This window comes from Uloborus diversus, chromosome 5, assembly GCF_026930045.1.
Source record: "Uloborus diversus isolate 005 chromosome 5, Udiv.v.3.1, whole genome shotgun sequence".
NCBI lineage: Eukaryota > Metazoa > Arthropoda > Arachnida > Araneae > Uloboridae > Uloborus > Uloborus diversus.
In genome coordinates, this window is record NC_072735.1 from 116,886,565 (window position 1) to 116,903,133 (window position 16,569).

Below are 16,569 nucleotides of genomic sequence, written 5' to 3' on the forward strand. Positions count from 1 at the left end.
GGGATTTTAAGTGACTAGAATAATAAATCAGTTTAAAGGCACATTAACTTCTTAAGAAAAGTAAAAATGTTGACTTTTTTTATGCCTTTCTTTAAGAGCACTCACATAAATAGCTACTTAGGACACAAAAACTGTACTCGTTTTTTTATATTGTTTCTTTTTTCAAATGCTCTAATAAACTGATAAAAAAAATAAGTGTTTCACTTTTTTTTGTTATTCATTTTTAGGAATTTATTTACTTACTTATTTAGTTGCTGTATCAAATTAGGATAAACCTAATCAATTCCAAACAAATATCTTTTAATTCGATAAAGCGTTAAGAAATAGCTTCCAATAATTGGGAATTCAAAGGCGAAAATTGAAATCGTCTTTAAAATAAGGTAAGGGTGATTAAATTATTTTTTATAAATGCTAAATTTTTTAATGTCATGAATTATCGATTTTAATAAGTCAATGCGCTAATTGAAATTGATGTATCATTTCGTACTAATTGAATATACACTCAAACTTGTTTTTTATGCGGTTGATAAGGTCCGCATAAAAATTCGCTACAAACTTCACCACTTAAACCTTTTTGAAGTGGTTCACAAACACCACTTCAAAGATGATAATAGATGAATATCTTGTTAATTGATAGCATTGCAACTTAGGTGCAATGCTATCAATTAACAAGATCTTCTTATACCAAGCACTCCCTCCTTTATCTGAAATTAGAACAACATCAGTTCCATAAATCCAGTGTTTGCGCACCCTTAACCAAAGCCCCAGTGTGTGAAACTCAGCCGCGTTTACAGCATTCGGTGTACATTTGTATGAATACTGTTGTTACTGGTTGCTATGGTATATATACAGGGTGTCCGAAAAGTCCTTGACACATTTTAAAAATTCATAGAAAACCAACAAATTGTCGTATGAATTTGCGGTTTGTACCATAATACTTCACAGGTTCTAGAGTTTTTATGACATCGGAAAAAAAAGGGGGGGGAGGAGAAGAAAAAAGGTTTTTCGCAACCAGTGTGTCAGTATATGCTATGCTTGTAACTCTTCGTTTAGTAAGTTTCATTCCTTTTTGCGTTTTCCCAGATCAAGCAAAGAATTACAAGCATAGCATATACTGATACCGTGGCTGCGAAATGCTATTTTTTTCTTTTTTTTCCCCATTTCATTTTTTTTTTCGATGTCATAAAAACTTTTGAACCTGTGTGCAAACCGCAAATTCATACGACAATTTGTTGGTTTTCTATGATTTTTTTAAATGTGTCAAGGACTTTTCGGACACCCTGTATTTTCTAATAAATAAAAATCTCCTGTCACGGTGTTAGTTTCCGCAACGGCTCGATCAATTTTCATGAAATTTTTTATGTGATTTGTTAGGTACGAGAACAGGACATAAAGTATATTTCATATCGCTATGTAATTAGGAATTCCCTTTTCAGAATTATTTTTCGCGACGCTCAGACAAAATATCGGAACATTGCCCCACTAGATGGTGCTTCGGAAACTCTCAATGATTTAAAATTTTATTTATTGCCATTTTCTATTTATAACAAATAAAATGTTTGAAACTAATTTAAGCAAGGCTTTTTGCAATATTTTTCAATTTCGCTCTTTGATTCTTTTGCGGAAATATTTTGATAATTGAGATATTTGCGATTAAAAAATGGAAAGGGGGGGTAGGAGGAGTAAATTTTGGGAATATAGGTATTTTATACACTAAATAAAAGAAATACAAAAAAAGTCAAAAAATCTAATACATAAAGCTGTCATGTCACGGTGTTTGTGTTTGAACCAGTCCGAAACGGCTTACCGTTTTTTATGAAATTTTTTATGTGGTATGAGAATACTTTGTAATGTATATATATCATACCGATAGGTAATTAGTGTGTATCTATCTAGAATTATTTTGGCTACCAAGTGTCAAAATGACGCGACGCTTTGACAAAATATCGAAAAACTCTTAAAGATTACTCGACGTTAAATCCCGGTATCACAAATTTGCCATTTCAACTGCGCTTGCGCGCGGACTTCGCTTATTTCAAAAATCTTGCTAAAATTAATTACAAACATTTTAAATTTGTTAATAAATATGAGATGGAAACCTAAAAATTAAAAATCACAAAGCTTTCTCTGATTTAGTTTTTAGTCCTCGGTAAAGATTGAGTTTTGCGTCTTAATTATTAATGGATTCTATGTCTGATTTTCTGTCCTTTTTCAGGGCCAAATTTTTAACCTCATAAGAGCGTACTGGAATTGCAGCAGCACTTCTATTACAAAGCCGAACCCTCAACCTAAATAAAAATGTATAATACTAAGCTGTTTACGTCTAACGTAAAATATCCGAAAAAGAAGGATATTTGTACTCATATTCCAATCATTTTTTAAGAACACAACGTATTTTACGTTTATGTTAAATAAATATTTCCAAACCAATAAATACTGAAGTGTTATTTTTCTCTTTACATTATAAAGATTATCAGTTATTCATATCCGTAGTTTCACATAATATATCACGAAATCGCTGAGAAAATATTCTAATCGCATTCATTAATTTGTTGGGACTCTAGCTCAGTCTAAATATAAACAAGCAACACGAAATCTTAAAACAGAAAGCCCAAAAAGCTAAGTCCGCGCGCAAGCGCAGTTGAAATGGCAAATTTGGGATAACCGGGATTTAACATCTAGTTCAAAGATTTAAAATTTTTATTTGTTGCCATCTGATATTTGTTAACAAATAAAATGTTTGAATAATTTAAGCAAGGCTTTTGCAATAATTTTCAATTTCGTTCTTTGGTTCTTTTGCTGGGGTATATTGATAATTGGAAGGGTAAAGATTGGAAGGGTAAAACTTGGGGTAATAGGTATTTTTTGATTTCTAATTTTGAAAAAAAAAAAGTGTCCAAAAAAAAAATTCTGGATAGTGACAGCATTTAAGCTACCACTGAATATTCAAAATAACCCAGACGCAGTGTCCATCAAAAGGTAACGGCGCACTCTGTTACTCTCTTCAAGTGAACTCAGACAAACATTTCCGCCTTTGTACATTTAAAAGTCGCTGATGAGATTAAAGTTTACTTGAAATCCTCTCCACTGTATCGTAATGTTGAAAAGGTCCAGCTAAAACATACACGTTCAAATGCTACAAGATCCATTTGCTGTCAAATTCTCGGACCCATTGTCAGGTATCTATGAATGAAAATTTGCTGTCTATGAAAATTTTGAATGCATAAAATTACTCACTAATTTCAGCAGCATCGTTGATTCGAGAAAATGTTCTCATTGACCGCGATGTACGCACACAATACATGCATCATGCGTGGCTGGCAGAAAGAGCCATATTTGGCAGCAAAATATGTGGAGGTTGACGATTTATAAACTTCGATATACGACCTGGCGACTTGGTAGCATACAAATTGATCACTACAGTTTGCGACTCTGACGAAGATATAAATTATCCGACAGAGTTTTTGAATCCTAGAAACAATTTATGCGGCAGAACAAGGTCTGCCGAGTCAGTTAGTTTATACTATATAGTAAGTATATATATAGTATTGTTGTGCTGTGAATGACTGCCTGCTTAAACGGGTCCTCATTGCTCGTGTGCAGTAAGGTGGCCCTTATTTTTCAACTTTGTAAAAAGTTAGCTCCCAACCCCCAATTTTGTTCCAATGGACGAAAAAATGATATGTGTAAAATATTAGATCAATCGGAAAAGTTTAAGGGATGCCTCAAATAGCATTAAATTATCGAATTTTCGCCGGAAAAAATATTTTTTCATCATTTTTCAAATTAAAAAAAAACTCTATCAGATTTGCATTTTTGATGGTCCTTTTTCCTGTTACAAGTGGTATTTTATTCAAACTGTCTTCTTGGTACCTAGTATTCCATTCCGATTCCTGAACAGGCTTCTTTTCTGGCGACGATGCTTTTTCGCCAATACGACGTCCGCTTCTCAAGACGTTTTATGCTACTGCAATAATTTCTGAAACCATCTCACGAAAGTTTCTCTGTTAGATTTCAGTTCAGTCATTTTTGTAAGAACACATAAATTTCTGAGTGATTTTTTAAATTAATGATACATACAATTTAATTTAAGTTTTTTGAACTTTGTTAGCATGCAGTGTTTTCTATAACATGGCATTTGCTTTTGTTAACTGAATGGGTGAAAACACTTGATATTTCCCTTTAGTAATATGAAAGGTAATATATATTATTTTACAAACAATTGTTTTGACAACAGTGAGTCCTTTTGTCATTGATAAGCAAACACCAGCAACTAACACAGCAGTGACATTACAAATACGAGAATTAAAACTTGAACAGAAATATGAGGAACATTGCAGTTTTTACTCCTCGTTTTTCTGAAGTATCACTGATAGTGATGACATTTACATATTGAGACGCTGCTGCAGAAGCGTTTGGGAATGATACTGAGGATCTAATCACAAATCGAACTCGTCTTCAGTGCCTTCGAAAAATATTTAGAGAAAAGAGGTGTGAAAAAGTTCTGTAAAAATTTAACCTTCACGATATCCAAAATCAATGTTACATTGCAAAGGAAAATTGCTCCCATCATTCACAGAAGTTGAGAGGATCAATAGCTTGGAAATTATAATAATTTTTCAAGATATGGAACAGTTGGGAGTTACTAAAATCCCAACATCATCAGGAGAAGAAAAGTCATGGTGGTTTATCGAGCGTTAGAAAAACAGTGCTTAATCTATGAAATTCGAGCATTTTGGCTAGATGCAACAGCAAGAAACATAGATGACAAAGATCCTTCAATTTGGACAAACGATTCTGGTAATAGAAGCGGAATTGAAAAACCTGGCAAAATAATTGTTGTGATTGATACTGCATAAAGGGGGTGCAAAATTAATTGAGGAACACAATAATATTCTCACAAAAGATGCGAGTGAGAAAAAATTTGTTTTGTACATTGTTGCTAAAGACCGTCAAAACTATCCTACTGCTACTAAATCTTCACTTATGAAAAAATATTGTTCAACATTCGCTTGTTCACATTTTGTTTTGATTCTATCGAAATTATTTGGCATAATAATATATATTTATTCTCTAGAAATTGCTGCGTTATTGAAGAAAAATGTATTCTTGTAAAAAATTTTACTAAATTTCTAGGACTGGTTGAACTTCAAGGCGTTTGAGGCCCCCTCGAAACTCTCCAAATGAAGGGAAATTTTGTACAGCCTGTTTTTTTGTTAATTGAACAAGATTAAAGGGTGGGAGCAATGAAATTTTAACTTTTAAAAAATGCCCTGTAGCTAAGCGCCACCTAGTGTACAGTGGAAGTCGGACTTCACCAAATTACGGTACATTTGGAAAAGTGGAGCGGTGCACACCATATTGTTAGCTTAGCTGTGTCAAGACAACATCATGCTTCAGTTTCAACATTTAGTACGAAAGTATTTAAATGTAGCTGCCGTTTTGGGAAAAAAAAAACTTTTGACCTAAATCTAACGACTAATTTCAAGCGGAGGGACTAAGTAGGAAATAATAAAACTTTACAGAAAGAATTCAAATATATGTTTCACTTAAAAACATTTCGAAAAGCAATTCCTTATATATTACGCATTGTAATTACATTAATTTTGTGTTTTAGGTATGAATTCCAGTAATCTTGAAAGCTATAACTTTATTTCAAGCTTTTCACTCGTGAACACCACCGATCTGATTCAGGCATACGCAAGAATAAAATTGCTTTTGTGAGGATAAAAAAGTAAAAAAAAAAACTCATTTCATTCCAAAGAAACGGCTTTGAGAGTTGAACTCTTCTTTCTGCTCTTATTGGGTCCAATTCTTTGCGATTGTTTCCCCTCAATTCGTTTTTATGATTAGGCTATAAAATATCCATTTTTATTACCTGACAACAAAGCAAAACCTTAAAGCTTGTAGCTTTTACTCTTGCGTTTTATTTACTGCCTTCTGATCTTAAGAACAATTTAGATGCAGAAGTTAAAATTTATATTTAAAGTTTTTTCTTCATATAATTTAAGTATTTTCAACTATAACGATAGAAATAAAAATGCTATTTGCTTATATTAAGATTTAATAGACTAATTTTTATATGATTTTGGATTGATATCATTTTACAAGTGCAAGAATGACACATATTCTTAATGTTTATTTTTTGATCTACTATTATTTACCTACATATTTAACACCATATTGTTCTCATATTAACATTGTTAGGTTAAAAATATATATGTTAACATTTGCTCTTAGCATTTAAAAAAGCTAATCAACTTTAACACAGGTTTTCTTTTCAAGCAGTAAGACATTTCAAAACTCTAAGAGTTAAATAAATGTCATTTAGGCACAACTGGGATGGTTTTGATAAAAGGGCATTTTGTGAGCAGCTCCAAATTGAATAAAAACTAGTCCATGGTTGAAATCAATGAATTTTACATTTATCCAGGTCTGTGAGCGTATTTTATTTCAGGAACCTTTCAATACCTGTTTGATAAGAATACCGAGTCAATATTTGATCAGTCCTAAAATACTGTGCAACTTCAAAAAACAGATTTAGCTCATATTGACTCAGTGTGATTTTGGCCTTCAAAAATTACTTTGGTAAATGGATATATTTTTATAACTGAGCCCATGATGTCTTTTTCTATGCTTGATGTTATTTTATGTCTGTGTTAAAGTTTCATACTTGTAAGTACATACAATGACATCGCTACGGGGGGGGGGCGACTTCACCGAGTGTCAACCGTCTGGGGAGGACCTCGAAAGTGGAATTGCAAGTTTTTGAAAAATATAAAGCTAAAATGTATTTTTAAGACTATGAATTTGTAAAATTTCCGAGGGGAAAACCCCCAACCTCCCTCTTTCTCATAAAACATCATAGAGTGAATATTGTACCCAAGCTTAGGTTCATATTATCAATACTTAGATCTAGTAGTGACTTTTTCTTATACCAAAAAAAAAAAAAAAACTGAGCTCCATTATTTTTCCCTGTGTTTAGGATACGTTTAAAAAATTCCTGGGACCACCAATTTCATACATCGCTTTTCTTTTTTGACCTCTCGACGGTCTGCATCAAGGGAAATTTATATAAAAAGCGTTCAAAACTTTTATTTCAATTTTGTACATTAGTCCATTTAAAATTTCGTTAAAACACAAATGTAGTTGTTTCTAAAAATTGTGCGAATTTAATGTTTTCATGTATACATAGAATATTAGCAATTTTGCTTTTGCATTTGTAGGCGATCTCCATCGTCTTTTTTATTGGTCCGATCAGTCACTTGACCCTATTTCCTGAACACAACAAGTAAATTTAATTTTAACGTCAAAATTCACTGGAAATTCAGCCCTGCTTTTTCACGTAGCAAAAAATTGAATTTGTCAAGGACGTCGACGGTTTTGAAAAATTAGCTGATTGTTTTTACAAATGAAAATAGCTATAACTACTACGCAAATGACGAAAAAAGGGTAAAATTTGGTTTTCAATATCTTTTGACCATTCAACTATCCAAGAATTTATATATACAAGAGTGACGGTGTTTCTTTGTTTCTTTCGTTGTTTCTTTCTTTGTTTGTACCCAATGGCCAGGAGACCTCATAGCACCTACAGCCCTGAAACTTGGCACAAAATTCGGAAGTCTGCACCTCGAAGCCAAAATTCTAAATTTAATTTTTTTTCCTTAATTAAATGTTTTTTTTTTTGTGATTTTTAGCCCTTTTATTATAGTGTAGGAATTTTAGTTTTAAATATGAATGATCGAAAAAATTTTGAAGATTGACCAATTTTTGTATTTTTTTATGGATTTTTGAAAAACTTTTATTTTGAGTTTTTTCCTCGGGTTTACTTTTTTCTAAACCTATCCCGCAAAAAGTGTGAGAGATTTCTTTTTGAAAATTAGGTATGTAGCAGCCAGAACATTTCACCCTCTTCAGATTTTTTTTCTTCAAAAATATGCAATAGCTTTTTTTTTTTACAATTTTTTAAACTCAGATCAACGCATCGTATCTTCCAGCATTGGCCTATCGAGGAAAAAAAATAGTTTCAAATCTGCTGTCCCGTCACTACTGACGTCACGGTTTAGCTATTCATGCTACTGACGACACAACTTGGATCGAATCTTATTCGCTACAATGCTTCTTCTTCTTTTTTTTTTTTTTTTTGCTATTGCTAATTGTAGCACTTGCTTTTTCTTTACTTTTTTTTGTTAAGGAATTTCATCTTCCCCCGCCGGACGTTTCGCTGTATCTATATTACGTTACATATTTGTGCGCACTTAATTTAATTAAAATAGTGAGTTTTTTTTTTTTTTTTTTTTGCAAACGCTACTTTTTGCACCATTTGACGGGGAGGTTTAAACAAATGGAGAAGGATAAAAAAAATAGAGAAAGATTGTAAAGGTAGATAGCCGTCGAAGGCGGCAATTTTGGCGTAAATGGGTGTATGACACAAAACGCAACTGGAAATAGATATAGAAAATGTGAAAATGATAGATATAGATTAATTAATACCTTTCCCAAATTTACTTAAACAGCCGCCGTAGACGGCGAACTTGGCGTAAAAACTAAAGGGGGGGGGCGTGAATTTTTTTTAGTCAACGGACTTCTTTTAAATTCTTAGCACAGGCTTTATAGTGCGTTCAAGTTTAAAATTTACCAATTCATTCTGCAGTTTTTTTTAAATAAAATCACTCATTTATTACAAATGTTCCATAATATAGTCTCCATAGTTTTTCAAAAATACGTATCACGTGAACAGTAAACCTAAGTCATTCGCTATATACTGCTGTGAAAAATATAGAAAAGCCAAGGTATGTCCATCCATGAATTGGTGACAGTGCAGTCGGAAAATGAGTTTAAAATTTGAAGTGGTAAACTAAAATGAACCCAAAATAATAAAGTTTATGTGTTCGGTGGATCCTCCTGGAAGCAATTAGTGATCGCGAAGCTTGAATTTGCCATTAGAAACAGATTTAGATTTTCATTATAATTATTTTCAAAGTTTTTACTACGCATAAAATGCTTTAAAATAAAGATGAGCATTCGATTTTTATGAAGATTTTACTAAACATTTTCTCTACCTCCACCGTTTTAAGTCTAAAACGTGATAAAGATATTCACTTCTCTCAAACTCTCTTTGAAAGATTACTTGATAGTGACATATCGCTTTCCGAAATAGCTAATTCATTTCTTCGTTTCCTTACGTGATATCACTCTAGAAGAAAACTCGAAGATATAAGCAGTGAAGAAATCAGTTTCTATTGCAGCAATTTCTCCGAGAGAATGTTTCGTTTGCCGAAAGTTCTCTGCAGTTCGATTTACTCGAGCGGAAGGGTCTACCTAATCATTTTTGGTATTCCTCAGCTTCAATGATCCACTTGTTCGTTCATCAACGAAATGAACCAAAGAATATTGTTACGGTAATTGGAGTTTATTTGGTGGTAAAATTATTGTCTGGCTGTTGGACAATTTCATGTAAGCCTGATTCGTATAATGCTTTAGCCTTTGTAGTAATGACTGTAAGTATTTGGCTTTATGAGTTGAAGTAGACGTAGTACTAAAATATTAGAATTATTACTACTGTACAGAAACATACAAGAGCGGTACAGAAGAGTATTATTACAAGTGCAGTACATTAAAGTAGTAGAATTACTGAAACAGTACAAACAAGTACAGTTAAATATATACAGAAAAGCAAAATGTAATTATAATAATGCGTAAAAGTACAAATACAGTCCACGAAAATGCAAGCACCGTACGGAAAAGTACAAGGGCAATAGTACGGGGGCAGTATATTAAAATATTAGACTAATCGAAACAGCATAAGCAAGCGTAAGTACAGTTGAGTAAATAGAGAAAAGCAAAATGCGGTTAAAACATACAATTAGACACAAGCAGAGTACAGAAAAGTGAACGTGCAGGTACAGAAAAGACACTGATTTCTTTTCTTCAGTTTGATTCACTAAACGAAATAGTCTAGCTAATCATTGTTGGTATCCCTCCAAGTTTCAATGACATACTTGTTCGTTCATCAACAGAAATGAACCAAATATTATTGTTACGGTAATTGGAGCTTACTTTGTTTTAAAATTATTGTCTGGCTACTGAACATTTTTAGGTAAGCCTGATTTACAGAATGTTTTGCCTTTGCAACAATGGCCGTAAAATATCTGACTTTATAAGATGAAGCTGACGTAGCACTAAAGTATTAAAATTGTTGCAACAGTACATAAAAGTACAAGCCGGTACAGAAAATTAACAGTACAAGTGCAGTGTATTAAAGTAATAGAATATAATTGAAAGAGTGCAAACGAGTGCAATTGAATAAGTACAGAAGCACAAATGTATAGTTAAAACAATACATTAAAGCAGTTGTGCCCAACCTACGGCCCGTGAGCCATATGTGGTTTGCAAAGCTGATCTGTGTGGCACGTCGGCGTCGTTGTGTTTAATATTATGAAACGAAAAAAAAATTCTGAAGTATGCCAAAACTACTGATCGTCATTGTTCGGTGTTATGAACAATTGTTGCAAAATTAACGTCAAGTTGTCATAAATTGGGTTCTAAAGAGCTGTCGCAAAGTTCGTATCAATAAAATAAGAAGGTAGTAGTAGTGACAGCAATTTCTGAGTAGTAATTGTCTTTTATTTTCCTTGTTTTCCCATGCTGTGTGGAAAATCTTTAAATAATATAATTCAATTTTTTATTTGTTTTGTCCTGCGAGATTCCTCTTAATATGAGTTGCAGTTTGCGAGCAATAAAACGTTGAGCACTACTGCATAAAAGTACGCTTACAGTACGAAAAAGTATAAGTGCAGGTACAGAAAAGGCGATTTAATTTTTTTCTGTAGCTTTGTTCACTCAGCGAATTGGTCTACTTAATATTTTTTAATATTCCTCAACTACAATTATCCACCTGTTCGTTCACCAAAGGAAAGGAACCACATAATACTGTTAAGGTACTTGGAGTTTATTTGGTGGTAAAATTATTGTCAGGCAATGGGGCATTTTCATATAAGCAAGATTCGTAGAATGCTGTGCCTTCGTATTAATGGCTGTAAATGTTGAACTTTGAAAACTGCAGCTCTGATAACTTGAAACTATTTTTCTTATTGGGAAGGTTTGGTTTGAAATGACTAGAACCTCACTTTTCTTCATTTGTGGTGCCATTTTCTTCGAATTTTTGAATACTACAGAAATATTTAAATTGTCCTTTCTGACCCAGAAAAGTAATTTTTTTCCTTTGGAGTGCAATATGAAAAGTGCTTAGTATATATTTTTTTAATTCTGTTATTTTATACTTTTTAGTGTAAATGTATTTCAGAAATAGAATAATGTTACCATCAAAAAACTTCACCTTATTTTTTCATATAAATGTTCCGTACTAAAAGGAAGAAAAAACCTATTATACGTGTCTCAAACTAAAAGCAGTTGACACTAAAATTTAATTCGGAACTCCAGCGCTCGAATACGCTACCTTGCGGTGATTTATAAAACTGCGACTGCAACTAAAACATTGCCACGTTGCGCTCCACGTGTATCTGTTGACGTAAACGCGGTCAGTTTGTTCTGAGTAACGCATTCAACATGTCTAAGAACGCCTTCAACAACAGAAATTAATTCGTCCCTTAGTAGTATTCTCGAGCTTCTCAAAATAATGTTAGTTTTCCTTATTTCTTTCAAAAAAGTATTAAATGGTGGAAGCGTAAACAAGAAAATTCTGGATTAACAAAATTGGATAACGTTATACCAGGTAAAATTTTTTATTGTTTTGTATGAATTTGTAAGAATATGAGTTTTTTTTAATCTTAAATTAATTTAACTAATCATATTTTACAGCAGCATTTAGTTGGAATGGACAGTATGCAAAATATTTTCTTGAATTTATTATCGTAGAACAAAATGAAAAATGTTTAACCGAGAAAGAATTTACTTTATTCCTTTTATTCTCAGCTGAAAGGTTTCGCCAAATTTGTTTAGGGTTATAGTTTTGGAATTGTGCGAGCAAAGTAGCCTTGGCGAGATTTCGCGTTTTTAGTTAAACCATTTTTAATTTTTATCATGAGTGGAATAAAATGATAGTAAGATTACAGAATTCGATAAGTAAAAAGAAATAATGGTCAATCAACTGAAAAGAAAACTACCACCATATATAAACTGTGAGTACACATTTTATTTATTTTGTTCTGAGTGAATTTGAATAAATATCAGTTTTTCAATTCGATGAAGAAAAAAAAAACGAACTTAACAACATTGACTGGACACTTTTCCTTAACCTAATTCCACATAAATGATTTAAATAACCTTTGTTACTACAGTATCCTACTGAAATAGAAAGTATGCAAATAAATTTTCTTGAAAATATTTATTGCAGAACAGATTGAAAAATCCAGAAAGAACGTTAAGAATTTGAACAATAAAAAATAAAAGTTCGCCAAAAATCTGTTTATAAGGTTATGGTTTTAAAATTGTGTGAAAGAATAATGTATCTTGACAAGATTTCGCATATCAGGTAAATCATTTCCATGACGAATGAATTAAATGCATGATTTCTTTAGATATCCAATCATATAGTCATAGAAATAAATTATCTAGTGTTAAACGTTACTCTTGACAGTCTGCCACGTATGTGCACTATGTGAAAAAAATGTTAACAAATGCCGGAAATGTCACGAAACTGAACTTAATATGTACTAATGTATAGAAAAAAACGGTATAAAATGAAAATGCCGTTCGAAGCGAACCAAAAATTTATGAATTCCGAATTCAACATCGTGAAAATGGCTGCTTCAGAACAACTTACTGTGTGTTCAGCATTAATTGTTTACTTTCGTAATACTTTTTGGTTTCTAATCTCTTTCTATATGGGTCAGAATAACCAAAAGACTTTGAAAAATCTTTTCAAATGAATAAAGCGAAAAAATCATACATAACAACAAAAATCACAACACTTTTAGGCATTTTCTTCGTTACCACATGCGTTTGTTTTAGTTTTTAATTCCGCCATTAGACAGTGACTGCAGTGCCCCCCTATAGTTCGTTGGAGTTGCGAATCCTTGTTTCTCTTTAAGATTTATTTGTTTGCTAATTTAATTAAAACCATTTAAATATTAAAGGCTTCCAAAACTAATTTATGTTTCTAAACATACAAGTTACTCGTGATTAAGATCCTAATATGTCTCTTTACTTACCCCCATTATCGATTTGTGGCATCGATGAGAGCAATGAATGGGCTCTCATCATTTCATGCTTACTCCAAGAAGCCATCATTAAAAATTTTTATTATGATAACTATTAGTATTACTGTTGTAAGACAACGAATATTTGTAACAATGGGTTTTATATTTAATCATTTAATGGGGAAATTACGTGAAATTTGCTGTTTTCCATCCTACCCGAAACAATAATTTTATTTTAGAATTTTAATTTTTTAGCTTTTTAATTTGCACCTGATGATTTAAGCAAATCATTTAGTGAAATCCCAAAATCTCTAAGTGGTCTAGATGCTGAGATATAAGCAGAAGCAGGCCTCAGATATTTCTGTGGACAATCAGGCCAAGTATAATTAAAGTGCTTAAAAATGCAACTTGTATACAAAATGTAGATTACTATAATATCTAATAATTTTACATTAAAAATTTTTCATGATATTTAATTTGAAATAAGTAAAGCATCAGTTGATGAGGGGAAAAAATAGTTTTTCGCGAATTACTTTATTCATTATTAATAGAAAATTCAATCTCATTTTGTGGTTCTTTAAAAAAATGGATTGTGATAGAATGCTTAATAGAATAGCCTGCAATGATGAAGTTTCTTTTGTCATCTTTGTTTCAAAGACAATGGCCGAGCTTCATGTTCCATGCTCTAATAAAAGCTAGTGAAGAAAAACAATTATGACTCGAATTTCTGAAGAACAATTGCGATATTGAAAGATGTTTTAAAACTGCTTGTGTTTCCCTAAAGTTCGATATTTGAAAACAACCTAATTATTTTTAATAGAATTAAAATGAGATCCTAGTACTTAATCATAAAACTTTTCAACTTAAATTTATTCAATTAATTTTGAAATTAAATTAAATCAGAAGATACAATTGTATTTTTCAATACTGTAATTTATGTTACAATGTAGGGAATTCAATTTCAATGGGTAATGAAAATTTTATTTTGTAAGAATCTCTATATATCAAAAAAAAGAAAACTTAACTTCTCAAAAATTATGAAATTAGTCGCAAAAATCTGTCTTTAGCAAAAGGGAACGGTTTTTAAATTTCCAAATTGTATTGTTCCTGACTATCGTCAAACTTCCGGGAAAATCCCGGAAATTGAAGGGAAGCTTTGCCTTTAATTCACGAGTCGAACGGCGTCATGCTACGGACACTCGCTGGCGAGATAAATTCACTTTAGCTACCAGTTTTTTGGCTCTCTCAACTTCAATGCGATGACATCTGCCTCAGGCTAGGTTATTCACTATTCCTGACTGAAGAGTTCTAATACGAACGAAACTGCAGTGTCAGGATTTGATAACAGGGCTGTGTGGTATATTGCATATAGTTCCGCCTTAGCCCTTAGCTAATGGGCGGTAAACTTAATGCCAAAAATTAGAATAAACCCTGAAAATTCCCAATGAAAAAGTTAAACTAGTACCCAAAATTTTATTGGAAAAAAAACTCAGGTTTGATAACCAGGCTGTCTGGTATATTGCATGTAGTTCCGCCTTAGCCCTAGCTTAAGGGCGGTAACTTTCTGTTAAAAAATTAGAAGAGACCCCTTAAAATTACCAATGGAAAGGTTAAACTAGTTCCCCAAAATTTCATTGGGAAAAGAAAAGAATCTCAGGTTTGATAACCGGGCTGTTTGGTACATTGCATGTTTTTCTGCCTTAGCCCTAGCTTTAGGGCGGTAACTTACTGCTAAAAATTAGAACAGATCCTGAAAATTCCCAATGGAAAGGTTAAAGTAGTTACCAAAATTTCATTGGAAAAAGAAAAGGATTTCAGGTTTGATAACCAGGCTGTCTGGTATATTGCATGTAGTTCCGACATTAACCATAGCTTAAGGGGCGGTAAAATACTGCTAAAAAATTAGAACAGACTCTGAAAATTCCCAAAGGAATTGCTAAACTAGTTCCCAAAATTTCACTGGAAAAAGAAAAGAATCTCAGGTTTGATAACCAGGCTCTTGGTATATTGCACGTAGTTCTGCCTTAGCCCTAGCTTAAGGGCGGTAACTAACTGCTAAAAATTAGAACAGACCCTAAAAATTCCCACTGGAATAGATAAGCTATTTCCCCAAAATTTCATTTTTAAAAGAAAAGAATCCCTGAAAATGCCTATTGTAATAAGGAAATCAGCCTCTATATATCCTTGATAAAGTAAGGAACTTCAGCCGTCCTTTCAAAAAATCTCTGACCGGATAAGAAAAATAGTCGTCCTTTTCAGTGTACGGAAAAAAATTGATGTAGCATCAACAGTCTCTCTCAAAACTTTATCACCATTTAAACAACGATACCAAAAATAAAGTCTCTTATTGAAAAAAGGTAATATTCCCTAAAAGTTCCTATAAGAAGAGACAATTCAGTTATCTGAGATTCACATTGACACAGACACTTCTTGACTAATGTTAACAGTCAATTTAAAAGTTCCGATTAGAATAAATACAACATCAATAAAATCTGTTATTATAAATTTAAAACAAAATCTGTATTGATAGTTTCTAGGCTGTCCAAAAGATAAGTAAAAGAATATGAAGCCACAAAAAAGGGAACAAAAGGGAAAATGTTTGCTTCCCCCGCTACCGAGGAGCTTAAAACACCGTAGTAACACTCCTATTTGTAAGCACTCAATCAAAAATGATAGTTCACAGGTATAATACTCATTTAGCTCTTTGTTCACCATAATTACTTTGCTCAAAGAGGAATCAATGCCGACCTATTATTATATTTTCCTAACTTAAAAATGCTTATAACTTCTTTCATGTTAATTTAGACCATTCGAGTTTTAAAACGTATGGAAAGTTTTCAATTAAGTTTTTTATGGACTTTCTAACTGTATAAAATTGGAAATGATACAATTACTTCGTGTAGAAAGTACCATTTCGCGTCATTTTTAGATCTAAAGTTATTCAAGACCTTCTTTCAACTTAAGTACTTAGAATTTCACTTAAAAAACAACAAAACCTCGAAAAATTACGTTAAAACAGAGGTAGTCATTTTAATTTCGACGTCAAATGAATCAGAATGATTTAGAAAGGGCATTATTATTTCAGAAAAGGCATTAGTCCAATTAATGCAACTTTTCAGGAATCGATAAAAAGTGATTATTTCATTCATAAATGAGCTAAATTCTACGAAAATTTCTATGACTAATCTAGTAACAAGTAGGATCATTACCTCACCCTAAATTACGTTTCATTTCAACACTGAAATTAATTTTAATTTTTTTTTTAATTTGAACTTTCTGCAACAAATATCCTGAAAGACAAGTTTACAGTGATGAAAATGTAAATCAAGTGACACAGATTTGTTTCAAACTTGATTTATGATACTAAAAAATATTATTACAGAGTGACAAAAATAATTATAGATGTCCA